We start from the raw sequence: 24,848 nt of genomic DNA on the forward strand, positions 1-24,848 counted from the left end.
TATTGGGCCCAATCAACATCACAAAAACAAAGTATCTAATCATTATCACATTTTTGGTTTTGAGAGTTTTCTGCTCGCAGATTAGCTATCATATTTCCTATGTTATAACAATGACTACACTTTATTGGCTGTATAGCACCTTGAAATGTCCAGTGCTGTGCAGGTCACTATATAGATGTATGTTTTTCAATGGCAGTGATCTGTCACAGGCAATTTCTATTCCATTTTCAGCACCCAAGTAGTAGAGATGAAATCATCTCCTAAATATTGTAAATAATGCTTTTATGAAAATTGATGCCAGATTGCACATGAGGAAGGTTAATGCAAATTTTCTTTCTGCATGTCCAGGTACTGCAAGCAAAATTGGGCAGGGGTAGCGATTAATTATTTCAATCCTGCGCCTTCTCCTTACTGCTTGCTCTCACTGACTTATCATTTGCTCACATTTTTATTCCGGGGAGAGCTCACAGAGAAATCTTTCACTCTCCTATGCTCCTAAAGGTGGAGCCATCTTGAAGGAAGCACAGATGAGAGGCAGGGCTCACCAGTGCCCGTGATCTCCCTCATCATGGTATCAACACTCCCAGTATTATACATCTTTAATGTAAAAATGTCTTCTCCAAGCAGCTAGTCACAGATACTATGTTGTATTTCCTTGTTGACAGCAATGCAGTTTCCTCTTTATCTAGCTTGTTTAGTTTGGCTCACTGCCCTTAGTCCTGCTTTTAGCTCAAAGTTTGCAATTTTGTCTAAAATTGGATCTTATCCCTAAAACAATAGTGAGAGTTGTTTTCTCTTCTCACATTTTTTTTCATCTCACAGCTTTCGTATTTTGCAGCATGGAGTGATCACTTTGCATGTTTTATTTTGCTATTGACGTGTCTGTGTTCAGTCAAGTGAAGGTTTTAATTACTCAGGAGAAACAGGCTTCTGAGGTCTACACTTTGACACTCATTTGTGGGGTTTGGACTTCACTAATTTTCAGACATTCTAGTGTTGCAGGAATGCATTTTACTGCAAAGAAAGGGTGCACACACAGCTGACAGCATCCTTAATGCAGAACCATAGAGAACTGACATATCAGATGGTGCTTTGAGATTGTATTAAGTGTTGCGCTAGTGCCGACAGCCCCCAACACGAGTCTCCCAGCACCTCTAAAGTAAATACACTGCACTCGTTAAGGCCGATAGCTATGAAGGATGTTCTGTTCAAAATCAGGGTCTTACAAGCGACAATACTGACAAGTTTCCTTTGGGTTGACATTGGTTGGATGAGGCACATGTGGACCTTGTACACAATAAAGGTTACTGCCCAGATTTAGCTTGTAAGTATAGTGAGAGGGATAGTTTCCCTATTTCTTAGTAATTGAAGTCAGGGACATCTGGCTTCCATGTGGAATGAGCAACAAGATAAATTAGCACATCAGAAGAACAGGGTCTATGTTCAAGTACCAGTCTATGTTGAGGTTGGGTGTCCACCTGGGCTACATAAAAAACTTATTTCAGTTGGTTTCCTCAGTGGTGGCTATTGTTGCTTCCTTTGGAACCACCAAAGATCTATAAACATATCTATGTAACTATTCAGAAATAGAGGTCAATTAAATCATATGAAAACAAAATACTGTGAGCACTACTGTGAGGTAAAAATACAAAATACTGGAAATGCTCAGCAGGTCTGGCAGCATCTGTGGAGACAGCAACAGAGTTAGTGTTTCTGGTCAGTTACCTTTCATCAGAATCAATTAATAATGTGTTCAGCAGGGGTTTACTACAATCCAAACGTAGGATCACTCTTTGCCTTTTCTTGTGCTTGTGTTGGGAAATCCAAAAAGGGTTGGGGGGAAGGGGAGGCATCAAGACTCAAAGAAACAAAAGGAAGCCAGTGAAGAGATGAGCTGATAAACATAGTCAACAGAAAAACTGTACAGGAGTGTGGGAAAACATTCAGAAGAACTCCTAACAGGAAATGCATTGCCCAGCCTAAACAAGTAGTCAACGCAATGACTGACCTGCCGTGAATGTGAAGTCTATCAATGTGCCATCAACATTACCAAACATGCGTCAGACTTAACATCAGCAAAATTCCTTCCTGTTTCTGCATTCTGTGGCTCTTTATAGGAACCAAGCCCACATTAGAATGATTGCCTTTTTTTCAATGAATAGCTACGGCTGCCGTACAACACAGCTCGAGCAGTTCCCTGACACACACCAAGATTTTATTCAGTCTTTGTTTAGAAAGGAAAAATAACAGAACAAATGGGTTTATGCAAATAGATGGGACATTTGTGAAAGGATATGTAAAATTGATTCATTTATGTGCCAGTTTCAACTGGTTTACTTCAGGTGGTTCTTGGTCTCTTTCAATCCAATTACATGTCAGAAGAAATTCATGGGAAGCTTTGATAAATACAAACACAACTTTAATGCTGTGTTCTTAGGATTAAGAATTTGGTTGTTCTGGGAGAGAACCATTAGCAAGTTGTAAAGCGTGGATTAGCACTTCCCAAACTACTTTCAAATACAGTATGACCCCATTTTCACACTTGAGATTAATACAACCCCAGCAACCAACAAAAAGTAAACTAAAAATAAAGTAGAATAGCAATATATTTCTTTGTACCGGGAATGGAAACATTGTACATTTTTCACTGTACTCCTGTATCCCTGTACTTGAGTATATTTAACAATAAAACCTAAATCTAAACAAAAATCTAACTGTCAAAGTTGGCACATTATACATAGATCAGCATATTTACATCCTTGCAAACGTCCCAGTCAGTCTGCATATTTGATAAGCTCAGTGTAAATGTTTACTTCATTATAATTTTATATTTCTCTTGTTTCCAAATGGTATCAAAAATCAGGCAGTACAGGTTTAATTCTAGACAGACTAATTTTCTCATAAATACTGATTAATTGACACCCCTATTAAAATTCCATGTATGTTTTCATCTGTTTACTTTGAGTTTTATGAGCTTATTTTATCCACCTATTATGATATAAGTTGCTCGATAAAACTTGCACTTTTTTCTCTTTCAGTAAACAACCAGAGCAGATAGGCTCATTTAAAAGAATGCTGTTGAGCCCAGTGTCCTCTGCTCAGTTTAAGCATTAGATCAGTTTACATAATAGACCTCTCTCAGGCAGAGGTCATGATGTCAATTTTGTCATCTATAATGACTTATGTAAAAGAGATTAGTGTACAAATGAAGTGTTTCGAGACAAATGTTTTGAATGAAAATTATTGAAAATGATTGAATATGACAAACAAAAGAACCAAGGTAAAGCTTGAGTATGTTGGCCTTTATTGCGAAATTATTTAAGTACAGGACTAGTGAAGGCTTGCTTCAATTGTATGGGAGCTTGGTTCGACCACACTTGGAGTACTGTGTGATGGAGAGATTGCAACGAGAGGGTTTTTTGGTTTCCTCATCTCAGGAAAGATATTATGGCCAGAGAGGGATTGCAACAAAGGCTCATCAGACTTGTTCGCAAGATGGCAGGACTATCCTAGGAAGAGAAATGAAAGAATGAAAGGTAGTCTCAGTGAAACTTACAGAAGACCTAAACGGATCGTTACAGGTAGGGTGTTTCCCCTGACTGAGAAGTCTACACCCCATTCTGAAAATAAGGATGTTGCCAGTTAAGTCAGGGATGACAAATGTTTAACTCAGAGGGTTAAGAATTTGGAATACTGTACTAGAAAATTATGTGGAAGCTCAGTCTTTGAGCATGTTTAAGGTAGAGATTAATAGATGTCAATCAAGTACAAGGTTATGAGGTTGGTGTGGGTAAAGGTTTTGAAGTGTTCAAGCAACCAGGATTGCATCCAATGGCAGGACAGGTTTGATAGGTTGAATGGCCTATTCCAGTTCCTATGTTACTATCCCTTCAAACATTAAGTACTGAGATATTGGGGATGATATAAAAAATTGTCAGATTCTAGATTGGAAATAGTTAAAACAGATTCAAACTCCACCAAAAACATTTGACTTTCACAAAAATCCATTGAAGTTGCAAAGTGTTCAAAGGTGCCTCACAGAGTTGTAATCAGTTGGAAGTGGAGACCAAATCCGAAAGGAGTTAGTTAGAGTTATATCGCTAAAGACTTGATTCATTAAGATGGTGGTATTCAAAGATGGTATTAAAGGAAAAAGAGGTAGCGGGAATTCTACAAGGTAATTACGAGGCTGAAGCTGTGCTATTAATGGTGGGCCAATGGTTGTCAAAGTTGGAGAAATGAAGAATTATAAGGGAGTTGTTAGTCTGAAAGAACTTACAGAGACAGGACAATTATAGGCAACTATAGAGAAAAGGATTGTAACTTTAAAATGGAAGTCTTACGACACCAATGCACTCTGGCACCCAGCTCCTACCTCTTTATCCCAGTTTACAGGGGCCTCCAAGCCTGGTCTGCCAAGATACCCTCTCCTCACAATGACTCCATTCAATTCCAGTGACAATCTTCTGCTGGGACTTGCTGCATACCCAGCAGTGGCCATAGCATTCTAGAATCCCTACAGGAATGAAACAGGCCATATGGCCCATTGAGTCCACATTGACCCCCCAAAGAGCATCTTGCCAATCCTGTAACCCTGCATTTCACATGGCTAATCCACCTGCACGCCCCTGGACATTATGGGCAATTTACCATGGCCAATCCACCTAGTCTGCACATCCTTGGACTGTGGGAGGAAACCCACACAGGCACACTGAGAATGTGCAAACTCCACACAGACAATCACCGAAAGGTGGAATTGAAGTCAGGTTCTGGTGCTGTGAGGCAGCAGTGCCAACCAGTGAGCCATTGTGCCACCTGATTTAGTATTGCCAGATATTTGACTGGCCAGCAGTTGTTGAAACCTGAGATTCCTCCCACACATGTGTGAAAGTCTTGCCCTGAGCCAATGCATCCATGCCTGATTATTAAATGGCCATAGGGCAGCCCAGCTGGAATGCAGGATGCTGCACTGCTGGGTATTCTGGCAGAGGTGTTGGGAATGGGAATCCTACCAAGAAGTAAAATCCTGCCTTTTGTGCTTTGAGGATTGAGGGAAACTCACTGATATTACACAGGCAAACATTGCCTTCTAATGTATTATTTTAACCTTGTAATTAATTACAACATTAAATTACACCCACAGAACTTCCTAAAAGGTAAAACCTTTTTATTTTATGTACCAGGCTGTGGGTGGCATGGTGACTCAGTGGTTAGTACTACTGCCTCCTAGCGCCAGGGACCCGGGTTTGATTCCTTCCTTAGATGACTGACTGTGTTGAGCTTGCACATTCTTCTTGTGTCTGTGTGGGTTTCCTCACAATCTAAAGATGTGCAGGTTAGGTGGGTTAACCATGGGAATTGTGGGGTTATGGGGATAGGGTGGGGATTGGCTGGGTGAGATGCTCTTTGGAGGGTTGGTGCAGTCTAGATGGGTTGGAATGGTTACTTTCTGCTCTGTAGGCATTCTTTGCTAAAAAAGCAAACAAATTAACCATGCTGATGCTTTTTGAAGCTCCTCTTGTCCCATGTGTGATTTCATGGGAACTGACAGCACTCTACAGTCATAATAAAATATGGTATCCTTCATAGTTGAGGAGAGAGTGTATAGGTACAGTATTCAATCACGGGAGCATCACAATTGGGCATGTATTAACTCACCATGGAGATGACATACACCTTCCAGCAGTCCTTCATTAGTAGAGACACTGGTTCATTTTCTTCTCTCTTCGACCTGTCCCAACAAAAAAAAATGAAGTGGGGGGGGGGGCGATGAAAGGTGTGTAAATACCTACAGAGCCCAACCCCTCCCCACCCACCCCGCCCCAGCCAGCTAATAGAGTTAGGTGGAGCACAGTGGGTGGAACCTTATGTATAGTATGGACCAGTTGGGCTGAATAGATTGTGAATTGTATGTATTCTACATAGAAGTGATTGAAATGGATGTATATGCCCTCTTCAGTTTAATCCTGCCATTACAGGGTATTGGAAGGGGCACCTTAAGCTTTGTTCTGCTATTTACTGACAGAACCTTGCCTACAATGCTATAGCTTGAAATGTGTGTAACGGCAAATGATTGTGTTTGATTCATCTGTACCTGGACTGCAAATAGAATACTTCCACGCTGTAGCAGTGACTTGTGACTTAATCCCACTGATTCTGTTTAGCTACTTAACTGAGTCTGTGTTTAACCTATTTTTCTCTAATGGTCATTAGCAAACATTTTCAATTCCAAAGAGAGGATTGGTGATAAAATCCTTCGCCCTGAATGGTCTGTGTGCCAAAGGCATTACCTGAGTCTTTCAGAGATGAATAATTGATTGGGTCAAGAGTGGTATGGAAGAAACGAATAAGAAGCTAGATGTTTAAAATCCACCTAAATACGCAGATTATTATCTTGCAAAGCTTCCTTATCTCTTACCGTTAAGCTTAAAGGCAACCCATTGTCTTCAGCTCTGAGGTATTAATTTGAAGTGAATCAGGCTATTGGGTTTGATGGGCAGAAAGTGACCCCACACTATTCCTACCCCATCTCGATTCTTCAGAAGCCATTCATAAAGTAAGTATTTTTTTAACTCAAAATTGGAAAGTGGCCAAGTGAGGCTTCCCTTTAACTATCTAATGAAAAGCATTGTAGAGGTTTGAAAGTATCCTTCTTTAAGATGGCTGGGTAGATTGTGCTCTAATTTTGCTTGAGAAAGGGAACAGAAGGTGCTGACAGTTCAGTCAAAGCAGGATTGCTCAATGTCTGTTAGCACCTTAATTAGCAATTATTCAAATAACAAAGTGTGCTTTTTCTGGGGGGCAACTATAAAAGTTGCATGTGTACTGAAACCAAGGGCAGTTTTCAAAACGTTTTCTGCTCCACATTGATGTTCCTTGTCTTTCAACCAGTAATAAAGAAATAAATGATCTTCTTAGTACTTTAATTGTTTGTCTCGAGGTATCCTGTAAACCAAATTCCTCCAAAAGTTTCAACAACACCAACAACAGAAGAAGGGGAGAAAGGAACAAATTTTGTCTATTTGCTTTCCCTGTCTTTTACAAAGGGGCCACTGCACATTTAAAATGCCAAGTCAAATCTACATTTGTTCAGTTCATATTTAAAAATCACACAACACCAGGTTATAGTCCAACAGGTTTAATTGGAAGCACTAGCTTTCGGAGCGCTGCTCCTTCATCAGATGGTTGTGTGATTTTTAACTTTGTACACCCCAGTCCAACACCGGCAGCTCCAAATCATCAGTTCATTTGTTAAGACCTACAAATGAAGAGGAATTGACTGAGAAGTCTATTTCACCGAATAAGAGTATATCAGGCAAAACTTTGTTGGGAGTGTTAGTTGCCAGAGGACAGAGATTTGAGGTAATTGGCAAAGGAAACAGAGGGGTGTCACTGACAGTGAGTTTTATTAAATCTGGATAGCAGTGCCTGAAAGATTGCTGGAAGGAGATACACTGGTAACTTGTAAAAGGATAAAGATTTTGAAAATAAACAAAAAAGTGAAAAGATTTTGGGAAAGGACAGCAGAGCAAAACTAATTACACTGCTCTCCAAATTTGATAACATAGGTATGATGAGCCAAATGGCCTCCTCACATGTTATATAATTCAATGAGAAGGTTGTGAAGGCAGGAGTAGAAATAGTGGGGTGCCAATTGACTTTTCATTGAGCACACAATGTTAACTCTTGGTTAACTCTGGCTTATTAATTAACTTAATTAGCTTTGTGCTGGCTTTAGGAGTAGGAATGGCAGTAAAGATTAATGTTATTTTCTACATGGCTTAAAAACTCAGGAATCTGGTTGGCAGATGTGGCTCACTTCTGCACTTAAAGTATAAAAGATGGTGAACAAAAGATAGTAATCTTAAGACCTCCAAAGTCCAAATGGCTGCTGACACAAACGCTGCCTTTTTTTCATTCAGTCATGGGATCGCTGGCTGGGCCAGCATTTACCTCCCATCCTTAGTTGCCCTTACAACAATGGCTTGCTCAACTATTTCAGAGGGCAGTTGACCACACTGCTGTGGATCTGAAGTAGGCCAGACCAGGTAACGACAACAGTTTCCTTCCCTAAGGGACATTAGTGAACCAGGTGGGTTTTTATGATCGTGGATTTTATGGTTATTGTTAGACTTTAATTTGGAAATTTAAAAAAGAACAAATGCCATCATAGGATTTGAACCTAGGACCCAAGAGTAATTTTATCAGGTGACAAAACTCTCATAAAACAGTTTAAAGTCACTTTCAGGAAAGTTGGGGAAATTATTTTAGTTTTAACCTTTTTTCCCCTCTAACAGAAAAAGAACCTTGAGCAACAAATGGGCCCTTTAGGGCATGAACTCTCAAACATACTCTGGATTAGTGGTGCTGGAAGAGCACAGCAGTTCAGGCAGCATCCGAGGAGCCCTTGAGGGCTTTTGCCCGAAACGTCGATTTTACTGCTCTTCGGATGCTGCCTGAACTGCTGTGCTCTTCCAGCACCACTAATCCAGAATCTGGTTTCCAGCATCTGCAGTCATTGTTTTTACCTCTCAAACATACTCTCCAGCCTTTCAGAAGCTATTTTTATACAATTGTTTACTAAGGAGGAAAATTGTGAAACTTGTATCTATGGGCCTACTTCCCATGTTTATTGAAATGTAATCTCTTTTTATGTAAATTTTATCTTGATAAAACTGAAATCTGAATCCTAGCTTGCACTCAGTCCCCAGTCTTCCATTACCTGGATGTTTGTGGATCCACATTGACACCCAATTCAGCAATTTAAAAATTCACACCCTTTCTCCAAGCCCTTCTGACTCTTCCCTATCTCTGGAACTTTCTCAAGCTCTACAACAGCCTGCAATATCTACCGTACTCTAATTCTAGCCTCTTGCACATCCCTGATTTTTATGACCTCAGCATTGGCGGCCATGCCTTCAGTGATATGGGATGTAAGCTGTGGACTTTCGTCTCTCAAACTTTCTGCCTCTCGAATTCTCTTCCTTTAAGATGTTGCTTAAGCCTAATCCTTGTGTCAAGCCTGTGGTCACCTGCCCGATTATATCTTCTTTCATGGCTTGGGATCGAATCAAATTTGGTTTCACTTCTTGTGAAACATCTTAGGATGTTTTACTCTGTGAAAGATGCTTTATGAATGCAAACTGTTGTTGTTAAAACAGAATCTGTGATTCTACCATGATAACTGATTTTGTTGTGTAAACAAGGAAAACCAAATCCAGGACGGAAGTTGCCAAATATCCAGTGCAGTGCCTGATTCTTCTAATTAAAATTATAGTATCTAGGATTGAATAAGTATGCATTCAGATGTGTTTGTCTTTGCATTAGCATTAACCAGTATTTGTTGGAGTGATTGCATAATTTAAATACTCAGTGGATGGTGATTTAAAAATGCCTACATGTAGAAGAAAAAGATGTACTCACCAATCCCATTTCTTTCCCCTCACCCACCCCAGCTAATCTCAAACTTCAAAACGGCTGTCAAAGTGACTTCCACGTCCAGAGAATTTAATCAAGGGAGTCCTTGTACAGAACACGGTTGTGGCAGCTCTGTGTAATTCGTCTTGTAATTCTATGACAGAGCTTGTACTGCCCGCTTGTGCACTGGGGACTCCTCAGTGGGTGGATAATGAAGGGTCTAGCCTGAGAGTGAAGGTCAGCTGCTATCAAACCTTCAGTGTGTCGCACTTCTCCTCCGTGGTCAGTTTTGTTTATCAGCTAGACCTCTCGGCTGCTAATCAAGCCCATTCAGAGACAGGCTTATTAAATTCATTAGAATCTGCCAGATCAAACGGATTAGCTTTGACATGCAGGCCTGGGACTGAGAGCTACTGAGAACGGTACATTCGCTTTCAGCTGCAAGTAGGATGGTCACCAAGGTGATCAAAGGATTTTCTTATCTGTCTTTCATTACTGATGGGATGCAGTTTTTCTTTGGTTTTGAGAAAATGGGGATCTATTTACTGTTACAGTATTGTTTCTGTTTCTATCTCTGCGATGTGTACCCTGGTCCCATCCACCTCGTAATTCAAGAGCCAGTGGTGAAGTGTGATTAGTAAAGGAGGAGGGAGTCGACTGACCCTGTGGCCTTTTGACAGGTTTGATGGGTGGGATACAGATTAAATATTTCTCATCTCTATGATGAGCCTTAGTCCCCTCAGCAATGACCACAAACAGAATTTTTTTTCCCTGTTTGGGTCAGAGGGGTGTGGCAGAGAGTGAGACAAAGGCAGTAGCCATGTGACCTACCAGAGGATGTTGACTGCAAACATCTCAGTTGGGCAAGTGACCACTGTGCCTGTTTGAGGGGAGACAAAGACGTCGAGTGGTACAGCAGCAGACTAACTTGGTCTGGCAAGATTGGAGGCTGAAGGTCAGTAGAAGTGCAAGGGCTATTGCGGTCTTTTAGGGCAATTTAGACTTGAAAGCCATCAGATTCTCTGTATTGAAATAAATGAGGCTGAATTAACTATTGAATGGCTAATAGGAGGCTTTTGAAAACAGCAGATGCCAGTGTGATGTGCATGCTGAAGTGAATGGGAAAAATATGTGAGGGGGAGGCGGCTAGAATTGAACCCACAGAAATGGAGGGAACTCGGTCCAATACACGGCATCAATCTCTATTCCTCACTCGAGAGTAACAATGGGTGGAGTTCCAAAACAGAGCTGCACACAACCTCATCAGTTTTGCAAAGGACGGGGTTAGATTAAAATTCTAAACCCACCCCCCAATCACACCCCTTCCCAAACCATCCAAAGTTTTCCTGATGACAGGCAGCAGCTAACTGCAACTGTTTGGGATTCAAAACCTCAAATTCTGTTAATCCATAAATCAAGTAGCTTTGGTACAATGCTGAATTTTCTCCTCTCCACCCTCTGCCAAAGCATTGTGTTGAAATGTTTAGTTCTCTTTTGTGGAATTAATATTTTTCTTTAGAAACATCGGCAATTTTAAAATTGAGATAATTCCTTTCCAAAAACAAATGCCACCATAACCTTTGTCTATTATGGGGCTGACCCATATTTTATAAAGCTGCAAACGTTGCTCACAATTTTAAAGCATTGCAAAGCAGCGAAATAAATACTGATATTTTCTGAAGTTGGCTTCTCTTTGGCTTTCATAACCCTTGTCAATTTGTAAATCATTTAAAAAAAACAATATTAGTCTGACTGATAACAGCAGCAATAAAGCAGGCATTATTGCAACTCACTGTCCTCCTTAGTAAGATCTTCAAAGCCTCACCTTTGGCAAACAGTTTGTGAAAAATCAGAGCTGCTCGTTGGACTTGTGATAGTTCGGAGCAGAGACCAATGTAAGCCGATCTACTTGGTGATAGATTGTAGGGGCTTTGCCTGACTTAAGGCTGCTGATGCAGGCGATGCTGGAATTCACTTATCCTGGGGAAATCTGATTTCACTTCAGAGAGTTTCAGTATTGTGAAAATGAGCTCGTGTACCTGACACGGTTCAGCCTCTTGCTCCCTCCATCCGACCCTGACCCATTCGCTTGTTTAAAAAAAAAATGGTGTAAGATAAATCTACAAAAAAGTTAGGAATGCATCAGATGTCTGCAAGATAAGTGTAATCTGATCACCATGGTGTCCGTTAATGGTTAACATCATTTAAGACGTACCTGTGCCCCCAACACACTTGTTATTGACACAGAATGAGCCCCGGCCACCACTTGAGCCAGGCTGTGAAGTCACAACCACAAATAACCAGAGAGTGGAAACAAACAGTGCAGATGCATACTGAGAAAAAGGCTTTCTCTGGCAAGAAAGTAAGGACTTGTGTTACCTAAATACTGGTAGGTGGTGGCTCCTTGGCTTTCAGGGAGGTGACCTGACCCAGTCAGCTGTTGTTTCTTTTATTTTCCTGTCCGTTGTCCTAACAGGTGCTTGAAATACCAGGAACCGCTTAAATATTTAGCATAACGTTCCTTCCTTGCCTTTGGAAAAAAAAAGCAAAAATAGATTCTGCGGCTGGGGGATTGGGCGGGGGGTGCGGCGAGGAGATTGCAAGATGTCATTGTTTCTGAAAATGGATGATCACATTTGTGAAGATATAAACAGAAGGTTACAGTGTTCCACTCACTCTAAGGAATGTTCATCTTGTACTATTTTCTCTCTTGCAAGGTAAGAAATATGTGTTTCAAGCCTCCCAGTGTGATGATGCCTTTATCATCCACCTTTGCCCGCTTACCTGAACACTTCTGAATCCTATCTTGCCTCAGGGCTGGCCTTTCTGATTGCCCACAATGCAGATGGTGTCACAAGGCGGGGTGTCATTATAGATATGGTGTAAGTGGCTCCGCCTGGGTTTGCTCGATCTGTTGTCAGATGAGGGCACAGACTTTCTCTGCCCCTTGACTGCTGCTGTTTGTAGCTAAATAGTAAAGAAAGGACAGTATCAGAAGACAGGATGAAGCATGCAAACGTTGGCGAATCAGTAGTGAGAGTCCAGCAGAATCCTTCAGTGCATTGCTACATCACGAGAAAGGTTGTATCCAAGCCAACAGATAAAAGGTCCAGCATTGATTTAACATTGCCTGGCAGAGGCCATTTTATGACACTTTTATCATTGGCTAATAGACTTGGTGGTTATGCTGCTATTTAAAGCAAATCAGTCTGGTCTCCCTTTCTGCTGGAGAGCAGTAAAATAAAGCCATAGTTCAAAGGTCATTCAACAAGCAATCCTGGCTGTTAAAGCTGAGATACTTCACATTGCCAAATATTCCTCATATCTGTAAAAGTAAATGTTCACATGAAGAGAACCTACTGACATGTCCTGAGTTTAAAAAAAATGGAAAGGCAGTGTTTCATGGGCAGGATTGGCTGAAGATTTTTTTAAAATGCATTTAATCTTGGTTTAGTTTTCAGTATAAGTAGTTACAAAGTTCAAGTGAGCAAAGAGAATTAGTGTGTGAAATTTGAAGCCTATAGTTTGTGGGTATAAACATGTAAATAAAGTCTCTTTAATACATTGGATATAAGAGTGTGCAGTCTACTGATGGGCTCAAAATTCCTGTTTCTGGCTCTCTGACTTATTTGTCCATCAGATTGTTTAGTTGAATTTTAATTAAGACCCTTGGATAGAGGACAAGTTAAAATATTTATCACTTTCAATTTTGGTAAAGAATATTAGCTGTCTGAATGTGACGGAATCACCCTGCATTCCTCCAAATGATGACAACAACCTTGAGCCTTTGAAATTGTTGGCTTGCATTGCTCAATAAGAGAGCTTGTGAAACTCAAATTGCACAAGACCTCAACTGATGAGGTGTAAGGCAGGATAGTTCTATGTTTCCTGTTCCATTTCTTTTTGCTTCCAAACTCATTGCTAAATGACTTTGAAATACTTGAATAAAATTAAAATGCTCCAGCTGGAAATCTGAAACACACACAGCATTCTCCAGCACTCTGACTTCTAAACATATGGGTTAGCAGCAGGAGAAGACCATTCGGCCCCAAACTAATCCTCCATGTGGATAGCTGCCTTTCATATTTCTGGCTGTGCAAACAACCAACAACTGGAACAGAGAGTCTGGACACACTTATGGGAAGTCATGTGTGCTGTTTCAGGCCCAGGTAACAATAAGGACCCCAGAGCCCAGTATCAGGACAGCCTTGGGCCTCCATTGTTAATGCCGTACTCTTCCTCTACATCAACAGGGCAAACCTCCAGCACTGGTTCCACTGGCATCAGCAGCCTTCAGGTACCTGCTGGGAGAGGGGTGGAGTTAGCCCAGTGTTGGTGGTGGTCGGGTGCTTTGATCACCATGTTGATGGAGCTGCAGTGAGTTGGTTGAGGCAGGAGAGCGAAGGAAGGCCTGCCCCCCTCCCCAACCTTGTGGCTTTTCAGCATAGGCTTCTCAAAATACATGTCTTTAAAAGATGGCTGCCATTGGCAATGTCAGCAAAACTGCTAAAGAATCCTGAGGATGTTGGGGGGGGGGTGATGGAGCTACTTGCAGGAAGACCCCATGTCTGATCCACTCACTTTAAAGACATTAGCCTCTGTCTAGCAAGTAAATGGACCTTTGGCCTGTTTCAGCAGGTTCCTGCAGGTTAACACTGGCTGATGTAGCACTAAGATCTAAAGGTGGCAGATTCCATTCGTGCCAGGATCAGATTTTGAGGGAGGGTGGCCCAGGTTAAGATAAGGAAATGAAAATGTTGGAAGTATTTCATTTCCCGAATACTATTCCACGGCATTGGAAGCATAAACCCAACAAGTCAAACTTAACAGTGATGTATTTTCCCCAGGACCACTGGTGGGGAAATACCACTCCACACACCTAGCTCCCACCTATCCAGGCTCCCACAGATATGGCAGTATCATGGAGCAGTGCATCAGAGAGATCTCAAAATAAAACTTAAAAATAAATAGAGGATGGGACTGGGGGTGTGGGCAGCAAGAAGCTGTAAAGGAAATCCAAACCTAAAGGAATTAGAATTGAATTAGTTTTATTGTCACATGAGTACAGTGAAAAGCTTACAAGAAGCCACCTTCTCCACTGCCATCTTGGAGTTGAATTTTCATTGCAGGATCACGAGTCATGGAAAGTTCTTCATGAGCAATAGTTTTCATTTTGGGAAGAAACTGCATAAACATTGGACCGTCTATTTGGGCTGAAGAGGAAGGGGAGGAGGACAGCAAACCAGGAGAGGCTTGTCGACAGTGAGCTGGCAGGCAAGATTAATTGGTGTACCCTGGGCAGTAGGAACTGTGCCATTGAAAGGGCAATGGAAAAAGTGGAGCTCACTTTCTGTGTCAGGTCAGTCAAATGGCAGGGAAGGAAGTAGCAGCTGCTGCAAGCAAATGAAGATTGATGGTCCCCCGAAGGAAGGAGGGATGCAGGAAGGAGCTGTGGGGATGGGATGGGCAGACTCCTGGTAACCCTCAGCTGTCGCTTTCTTAAAGGACTGCAATGTTTCAAAAGGTCGGTTACACGAGAGGACTTCCTGACTACAGCTGTGGTACATCTTCGGGTCAGTGTGAGGCCATTGGAGCTAAGTCAACACTTTATTCAAAGCAACCTGAAAAGAAAAATCACAGAGGGGACAAGAAAGCTGGATTAAATGGAAGGCCTTGCACAAGCTCGTCTGATAGGCAGAGAGAGTTGCCTTATGTGGTTCGATATCAAGTATTGTTTCCTGATGTTCCTGTAAAATGCCTTGGGACTAAATCACAGAATGGTTACAGTTCAGAAGCAGATCATTCAGCCTATACTGTCTGCACTAGCTCTCCAAAATAAGCAGCTCACTAACTACCATTCTCTCTATTTTATCACGTTAAAGGTGTTATATAATTGTAAGGTTTTTTTTGAAGGAATGTTGTGAGTTCTACAGATTGGAAAACAATCCCTACCCTGTAATGTATCAGAGGGTTAGGTTTGCATTTGGGTAGACCTTGACTTTGTGTTCCAGGGTTATACAGATGATAGTGAGTTAGCCATTGGTTTTACATCTCTCCCTGGAATTTTCTTCCTGTTAGTCCATTATAAATGTTAATCGAGGGACATGCAAAGTGGGCTATCATCCATTTTACCCTGTCACATAAAGTCAAGATCTACCATACTGAGTCTCTTCACCGCTCCCTGCTGTTGGCTGCTGGCAGGAACAGTTATTGGTGCCTGCGCGTACATTGCTGAAGAACTTAGTCACACTCTTTCATCGAGACTGGCATATCAGCATTAGGAAGAGGTGCATCTGTATGCCAGGGAGGAGTCATCAGATTCAGTATTGAAAGTTGGTGAGATGAAGGAAAAGGAATCTGGAGTCCTTCCTTTGAATCTAATGTTTTCTTTCTGGTTTGGGGCCCATAAATATCTCAGAAAACTCTGCAGCAATAATTTAGAAGCCTTTTCTTTTTCAATGATGCAATGACAGTTGTACCCTAGATGGTCATAAATCATCTTATCTGGCATATTGGTAGCTTCCCTACCACTGGTGCAGAAACTGTGTTCAAGTCCCCATCAGGACTTGTTGGCTATGGAAGAAATGTTCATGATGTGGATCAACAGCCTGCAAATCTTTCCCTGGAGGGAAACAAAGGTACACAAAGATACCTGAACAGCAAGAAGTCAAGAGCATGGCCACTACTGGGGGAAGTGGGACAACACACAACAGGTTAATAACATCAGAAAGTGCTGGAGAAGCTCAACAGATCTGGGAGCATCTGTAAGAGAGAAATAGAGTGAATATTTTAGGTGCAATTTGTTTCTTCCTCAGAACTTTAACTTTCTTTTAACTTATAGTGATTCACATAGTTGCAGAGTATATTCCTGAAAATCTTTGTATTGGGTCGTTCTGGAAAGGGATGATGATCTCAGTAGCTAGGTGTCATAGTGAACCCACTGGGTGGCAGGGGTTGGTCGCAGCCTGCAAAACTGAGTGACTGCACCAGAAACAATTGGGAGATGGGAAAACAGAGGAGAAAATCAGTCATTGCCCCTCCTTAGCAAGATTAATGAGTTGAAGCTGGTTTGCCATTTTTTTTGTCAATGTTCCTTACCAAAAATAAGAGATCTTCCTGAACTATTTCAAAAATAGAGCTTTGTACGTACATGGAGGCAGAAAGAAAAAACATTATGCAGGACTTTTGAGCAACAATGGCTCTAATTAGATGGTTTAATCCAGCAAAGGTGTGATGGACTGAATGGCTACTTTCTCTGATTCCACATGTATCACCTGTATCAGGTTTCTTTTGTTTTCGTAAAATATTTATCAAGATTGCCCACTTTGTAATAGTTGTGTTTGCAAGCTAGATGAATTTCTATGAACTGAAGTTCTGATTAACAAGCAATGGCCGTTGTAATGGGAACATTGTAATTAAATAATGCTGCTTCTCCTCAAATGCCAGGCCCAGGTGGTGAAAGTTAAGTGTTGTGTCATTCAGATAATGTCCTGTAAATAATTTTGCTTAGACTTCCATCCTGTCTTTCCACACTCGTCTCTCTGTTACAAAGCTGCGGAGAGACACTGTCCAGACTATACATGCAAAGTAGCAGCTCGGCCCATGCACTGTCTCTTGTTACTCAAAATAAACTTGCTGCTGGATCCTTCGGCTGAACCTTTCAGCACAATACAGTGTTGATTGGAAATGTGGCAGAGAACTGGAAAGTGCTTTGGTTTGGAAATCGGTAAAAGGACAAGCTATGCAGTCTGGCAAAACCCTGTTTTGTGATCCAGCCAAGGAAGACAGTAGGTTTCTAAAGTAGGGCTGAACAAGTAGGGCTGGCCTGGAGCCAGACTATTTTCAATGAAGCAGTCTCGAACAAGAAAATACATCATATAATTCACCCTGTGCCAATTAATAGATGAGGGAAGAACAGGGCTGAAATTGGCAGCATCCCCTCTCTCCAGTAAAGAAAACTTAATTTCCCACTCATGAAAAAGAGACTAATGTACAGTCATGTGATTTTGGAACATAAACAGACCATTCAGCCTCTCGAGGCTGCACTCTGATTCATTAAGACCATGGTTGAATTGACTGTGGCCTTAATTTCACTTTCTTGCCTACTCCCTTTATCCATTGTAGCCCTGTTAGCCAAGAATGCATGTACTTGCACCTTAAAATTATCCAATGACTTCCAAGGACTAATTCATCCTCGTTTTCCTTCTAACATACCCCCTCATCCCACCAATCAGTGAGGAATTCCTCTTTATCTGCTTCTAACATCCTTTTTGAAATAAGGGGATAAAAACTCTGCACAGTATTCTGACATGGTCTCATCAATAACTTATGCAGCAAAACACCCCTACTCTTATATTCAATTCCCCTTGCAATAAGCAGGAACATTCATTTGCCTTTCTAAATCACTTGCTATACCTATACCCCCTAACCATTTATGATTCATACACCTGGATACCCAGTTCTCTCTGTACCTCAGTGTTCTTCAATAACATTTTACTTTTTTTATTTTTCCAACCAAAGTGGCATCCACAGATTCCATATTACTCTATCTGCCATATTTTTGTCCAATCACTAAACGTAGCTATATCCATTTACAGTCTCCTTATGCTTTCTTTACAACTTCCTTTCCTACTTATGTTTGTGTCATCGAAGTCATTATTATAGATTATAAATAATTTGGGCTTCAGCATTGATCACTGTGGCACATCACTTGTTACATCTTGCCAATGAAAAAAATAACCCATTTATGTTTATCCTCTGTTTACTATTCGACAATGAATCATTCTATCCATCTCAATATGTTACTCCCACACAGGTGTATCCCAACATTTCAAGCGCACAATAACTTTCTGAATTTAAGTGTAACTGAGGATTTGCCCTGGAGAATGACAGAGTATCGAGCTTATTTTCAGTGCTATATCAAACTAAAACAAGTATATAAAATTATTTATTTTTGTCCTCTACTCACCAGATTTCAGTGTGAGACCTCTTACCTGCCAGTGCCATGAAGTCTGGGTTGTAGTTTGAGTCTGCTGGTTGTATACAGTGCCATCAAAAGGCTATCTGTGAGCTGGGTGGGTATGATACTTGAATTTGATTCTCTTCATTTTGCTGTCTCACAGGGAATGTGGATTCAATGTAAGCTTCCATTTTAAAAACACAGGATGGTAGGAGTGGGCATTTCTACTCTTTTTGCAAGTCCTCAATAATTACTGTCCCTCCATCAGACTTTCCGTTTAATATCATTTTGCGTAGTAACCAATTCCACTTCTGTAAATCAAACATCTGATGGAATTTGGTAGCCAACCCACCAGGGTCTACTTGAGGAATGAATTTGAGACAAACTTGACAATTTGTTCCATCACATCGAATTCCTGAAACCACCTGTTGGCATCCTCAGCTAACTTCCTCAGGTGTGCACACACGATTTTGGGGTGGAGCCATTTTTGTTTGTCTTTGATTTCTCTCAGTACATTCTCCAGATTCAGGAAGTGTTGCAGTGTTTTGTTTTTAATTGGGAGGTCCACAAATCTAGTTTCAATTTAAATACACTGGCCATATGTGCTAAGACTCTATCCTTTCCCTGCAGTTCACCGTTCAGCTCGTTCAATTTTGACCTAAGCTGAGAGACCACGCTTTGTGTGTCAGCTCACTGCACACTTCATTCTTTGATTTAAGAAAAGTGACGATTCCAAGTATCAGATCTGAAAGAATTTGCAAGACCTTCTCTAGACGGAATCACGTCACATCAGCATGGAGGATTAGTTTACCATAGGTTGCACTGCATCTGCCAAGTAAGGATTTAAACAAGCAGGGCTGAAGTCCCCTTGCTCAAATTGAGTTTACAATCTTGACAACAATTTTCATACATGAGAAAAGTCCATAACTTTACTTGCAAATGCTTGCTAGTGGATTATACTGTGATAATTGACAAAAGAGGGGAAATCAGGATTATTTGTGCAAAATGCAATGAAAGGCACATTTGCACCAAGCACCATCACTTGTAATGAAAACCAGTTTCTTGACTGGAATGTTTTTGTCAAGTACGTAACTTCTGAATTTGTTGTAGATACCCTCACCCCTTTGTTCTCTCTTTAAGGAGCAAAAGGGTGAGAAGATCCTCTTTAGTTAGGATGCCCTTAAAACTATGCACACAAAAACAATCAGCTGGGCTGTGTTAGTCATGTCGATGGATTCATCAATCTACAGGGAGAACCATTCAAAGTCCTTAGTCCTACTCTAGTTGCTGAAAGACATCTTCAAAGATTCCACGTCTTGTTGCTTTGAAAGCATCAGCAGACATGCTCTGGATTGCTTTTATTACTCTTTGTTCTTAAAGTATTGAATAAAGAGTCTGTCATTGTTTCTTTAATCACTTTACCTTCTGTTTCGTGCTTGCCAGAAGATAGCAAAGTGAAACGTTTTGCTGCTGCTTCAGAAAAACATGACAATTGAGCTTTCAAAATAGCCTTCAGCAAGTCCACTTTCTTTACCCGAACCATATATTCAAGAGAAAACTATCCTCAAATTTACTGTTATATGCATTGTTATGTGTATTGTTTATGCAACCTCTGGTTGGCTTTTGTTGTTCGGATATTGGATGTGGGTGTGGCAGCATTCCCTGTAATTTCTCTTCATCCTGCATCGACCTATTCGATAAACAGCTGAACAAAAAGGAATGCAGCTCTAGTGAGACCAGGCAAAAGCGCAGGACCAGCTGAGCTGCTCTTGCAGAGAATCTGCATGGACATGACCTGCTGAATCATCTTCTATGTTTCTAATACTGTAACATACTGGCTTCACACAGCAATTCCTAGCATATTTCTTATTCATTCGTTTCCATTGCCCCTACAAAACATACTTTGCTCTGCAATGATAGTCCATCTGGACCAAACTGAAACTCACAGCAACAAGCTGGAACAGTCTATTAACAGTAGCACCTGATTGACATATGGCCCGGGAATGTGGATGGGCAGTGAGGCCGACCATCAGAGACTCTGCAATCAACCTGTCAATGACAATGTACGTGTAGGAGACTACTCTTTCAAGTGGTACCTTGTTAAATGCCTACTCAAAATCTAAGTACACCATGCTCACGGGTTGCCCTTCATCTCCTACGCTGTTTTCTGAGCAAAGACTTCATATCAAGATGATTGTGATACCACATTTTCAAAGATACATCATTTTCACCCAAAACCAATTTTTTTACACTTTGAAAGTGTTGTAAGGGAGTATATGTTGGCTGAGTATTTGACAGATAATGGAAACTTAGCAACCCTGGGCATCCTATGCTGATGCCAGTTATAATGTTTGCTTCAGGCCAGCAAAGTCAACAGTGGGAAGCTTCCAAACTGGGACCTTCGATATGTTTTGTGATTGACCTAGCAGGGCAACAGGAAGCTTTTGGGATCTTTATTGCCATCTTTTAGAAGTTAAAGTAGCTGCTGTATTGGTGCAGTTCTTTATTGAAAATAACAGAGCCCTGTTTACGGTCCACCCTGTCTGGAGATGAGATGGTACAATCTTCCATTAAAGGTAGAGCTCTCCCCACCTGGAACCTTCTGATGACAGCTTTTGCAATTCTGAACTTGCTGAAAGACGTATAGTCCTAGTTGTAGTTTGTACAGTGATCAAAGCTTAGTTAGTGCTGCAGAGGGACTGAAGTTGAATGTTATATAGATTGTACCTGTTGAGTCTAAGCCAAAATTGGTGTTTGGAATAGGGTTCATGTCTGTGTTAGATCTGAAGAGGGGGAAGAGAATGAGGAGATAAATGTATACAATGAGACGGATGAGTATATAGTAAGTAGAATATATCTGCAGTGGGCTAATAGTGATCATACTTTTCAGGATAATGGTGGTCACAGATTGAAGCAAAATTGTGAACAGTATTATGAAGCAGGCCTCAGTATGAAATCATGAACACCGTCCAAACAGCAAACGCACTGGCCAATTTGTTGCTGTTACACACCGATAACCACATAAGAAATCATGGCCTAACAAAGCAGGGTCTGAGGTATCATCTTACATTTCCTAGGGCAGCCTGAATGAAGCTCAGTTTTGTAATGAGTGTTTCAGGAGCCCGTCCATTCTCTGATCTTCAATAGAAGCTTTGTTTTAGCCAAGCAATACTCACCTGTCATATCTGTCACAGGTTTAATTCATCACGGCTGCTGCTCAAAAGCTACGTTGATGGTATTGGGGAATCCCTCTTATAAGATTAATGATCAAAAGAGCTTGCAGGTTAAATTAGATAAAGAAAGCAAGGAAGTGAGCAACAGCCTTACTCTGAATCACTAACTGATTGTACACAGGTTTAATCTTGGAAGACAGTCCTTTTTGGGGGACTTTGGTGTTTCCATCCTGTTCATGCTGGGAGGTTTGCCAAGTGGACTTATTTTTAAATGTAGGTACTGAAGGTGCTATATAAATACAACATATTGTTGTGATTGCTGATTGCTGATATACCAGAGGCCCTGTTGCAGTGTCCATGGAAATGCAGAGGACCTAGTCTCCTTGAGTTTCTTTTTTGAAACACTTATATAGTACTATATTTATGAGCCCACATCTTTGTAATTGTGCAGAACTTTTGGTCTCCTAGGGTTCAGGGTGTTTATGACAAGTGAGTACACCTCATGGAGGAAGACCTATTGCTATCTTACAGCACAGTAAATGACCATTCAGTCAGCCCTGCCTCCCTTTGAAAGAGCTATCCAATTCAGAACTGAGCCACCGCTTATTTTCTCACATCCTCCTAAATTAGCCCACTAGAGTCGTAGAGTCATAGAGCTGTATAGTTTGGAATCAGACGCTTTGGTCAAACTCATCCATGCCAACCAAATGTCCTAAATTAATCTAGTCCCGTTTGCCAGCACTTGGCCCATATCCTTCTAACCCTTCCTATTCATATACCCATCCAGATGCCTTTTAAATGTTGTAATTGTACCAGCCTCCACCACTTCCTCTGGTAGTTCATTGCATACACGTACCACCCTCTGTGTGAAAACATTGCCCCGCAGATCTCTTTTCAATCTTTCCTCTCTCACCATAAACCTACACCCTCTAGGTTTGGAATCATATACCATGTGGAAAAAGCCTTGGCTGTTCACCCTATCCACTCTCCGGATGATTTTATAAACTTCTATAAGGTTACCCCTCAGACTGGACAAGGCCCTGCATGATTTTGGTGCCTCCTATTAACTAACATGCTTACCCATTAGATTTCACATGAAAAGTAACCAATTGGGAAAGCTTCCATAATCGTCACCAGTTATTAAATTGCTGGCTTTTGGTGGTTATAATTTGGGAGCCCTGTATGAACATTTGCTTTGAGACCCCTACATTTTACTCAGCACTTACACTACATAATAACCCCCTTAATCTGTTGTTACATCCATATAGGTACAGTGGTTAAAAATATGCTTGCTGCAGGTAATTAAAAATAGCTGACTCAATGCTGAGGAATTGTTTGTTGACCCTTTTCTGAGTTAACTCCATCCCCTGATTAGCTTTAGTCGAGCTCTTAATTCCAGAGTAGAAGAAGAAAGTTGAGCGTTGAATTCCTCACGCCCACAGAGGAAGCAGTAGAGCCCCTCCCTTTCCCCTTTTTCACTGCAGCAAGAACGTCCCATGGTCATCACAGTCTACAAAGCAACATAGCAAACTACGATTGTCATGGTTTCCATTTTATCAGAAAGAAAAAAAATTGTCCTTTCTCATTGTGGTTGACCAACTCAGAACAGTCAAGAAGAAAAAACAGTCGGCACCAGTGCAGATCAAAGTTCCCTGCACAGAGAGATGATGGAGGAGGACACAAACATCTTAGCTACATCAGTGGCAAGCTGCTCATATCCAAACCATTGCCACCAGAACTGGGAGCTGTTGATTTAAACATATTTATAATATTTCAGTGTGCGTTGCATTTTCACATGCACTCGATACCACATTTGCACAAAAGGAAGCAGGAGTAGGCTATTCAGCCCGTCAAGCCTTCTGCTGTTCGATAAGATTGTGGCAGACCTGGCTGTGATCTCAGCTTCGCGTTCTAGTCTGATGCCCAGAACGCTCTTGCCTGTCAAAAGACATTTGTTTATCATGAGATTTATCACGTTTCATTGATTCAGGCCTTAAAATTGAATCAGAACAAGAAATTATTTTTATCGTGGACAGGATTTGGGTGTGGGTGTGGTGGGGATATAGGTGGTCACAGAGCCATGGTAGTCTAATCGTACATCCTAGCTGCCTTGTGCTTGTTCCGATCGCGCTCAGCGCTCCTCAGAGCTGGCAGTGAAGCATGCCAAGCATGTGTCAGGTAAATCCCCTAATACAATCTATTCTTCAAGTATTCCTTGGCCGGCAGCCAAGCCAAATACTTCTACAAGCGCTTCACTTCACTCCACCTGTCGGCCATTCAGAGGTCTCTCTCTCTCTCTCTGCCCACAATCTCTCTCTCAGCAATGAGGTGAAACTATCCCCAGTGTCCTGCCAGCAGCACTCTCTCCCAAGTTAGACTTTGCCATAATTAAAATGGTTCAGAGAACCTCAGAGGAAAGAAAGCCAGTCGTATTGCTGTTGGAAATCCTTTTCTTGGAATTTTTGGCTGCTCGCCAGGCTGTCCGCTGGCTGTTCTCAGATAAACCAGCTCGAATGGTTTTCATATCCGGATAATGGAAGCACAGACTCAGTTGGATCTTGTCAGAACAGTGCCATGTCCCCTCCAATCTCTTATCTTTAAAGCTGTTAACATCGAGAAGCTCCAAGAATGTTTATCTTCACATTGACGTGTGTGAATGGGATTTCCACAACAGAAGTTGATGTGCTTGTGCTGACTTTATTTGTGGGTTGAAATAATATGGGTAAAAAGACTGAAAGCTGTTTTGTTTCCATTTGTGTAAATAGCTCATATTTATCAATCTACCACCATTTGACCATTTGTCAGAGTTCCTATACTCTGTCTTTCTCACTGATTATTCATTTCTTTATTAAATAACACACTTATCTGCCCTTTCTCCCTTTTTCTGCTTCTGCTATGCGTCCTCACTTTTTTTTCCTACATTACCTTTGTCCTCCCCCTCTCGATTGTGCCAATACCAGACAACTGAACTAAGGACAATTAAAGAGATAATTTAAAAATATAACAAATTGTTGGTTACTCATATGACAAGGCTACTTCACTCCTTATTTTAATGCTTTATTATGTAAAGTTCAAAGTGCCTTCTTTCCAAAATACAACCATTGCAAGGTGAGCAAGGGGAGTCAGCAATGGGTGTACCCTGGCTCCTAACAATCAATTAGGAGAAAGTGAGGACTGCAGATGCTGGAGATCAGAGCTGAAAAATGTGTTGCTGGAAAAGCGCAGCAGGTCAGGCAGCATCCAAGGAGCAGGAGAATCGACGTTTCTGGCATAAGCCCTTCTTCAGGAATGAGGAGGGT

The 24,848-nt window shown here is 41.3% G+C and overlaps 1 protein-coding gene and 1 long non-coding RNA gene across 2 annotated transcripts in view; one reads left to right on the top strand and one right to left on the bottom strand.

Moving 5' to 3' along the window:
- Nucleotides 1-24,848, top strand: part of prdm1a (PR domain containing 1a, with ZNF domain) — a 93,580-nt gene that overhangs the window by 26,577 nt on the left and 42,155 nt on the right. The window lies entirely within an intron of this gene.
- Nucleotides 3,297-24,848, bottom strand: part of LOC122548416 — a 30,792-nt gene continuing 9,240 nt past the window's right edge. The window contains exons 3-5 of the long non-coding RNA XR_006311230.1: nt 12,202-12,384; nt 5,659-5,731; nt 3,297-3,509 (exon numbers count right to left, since the gene is read on the bottom strand). This is a non-coding gene — a long non-coding RNA (uncharacterized LOC122548416). The remainder of the gene's footprint in view (nt 3,510-5,658; nt 5,732-12,201; nt 12,385-24,848) is intronic.

Source organism: Chiloscyllium plagiosum, chromosome 3 (genome assembly GCF_004010195.1).
Source record: "Chiloscyllium plagiosum isolate BGI_BamShark_2017 chromosome 3, ASM401019v2, whole genome shotgun sequence".
NCBI classification, from domain to species: Eukaryota; Metazoa; Chordata; class Chondrichthyes; order Orectolobiformes; family Hemiscylliidae; genus Chiloscyllium; species Chiloscyllium plagiosum.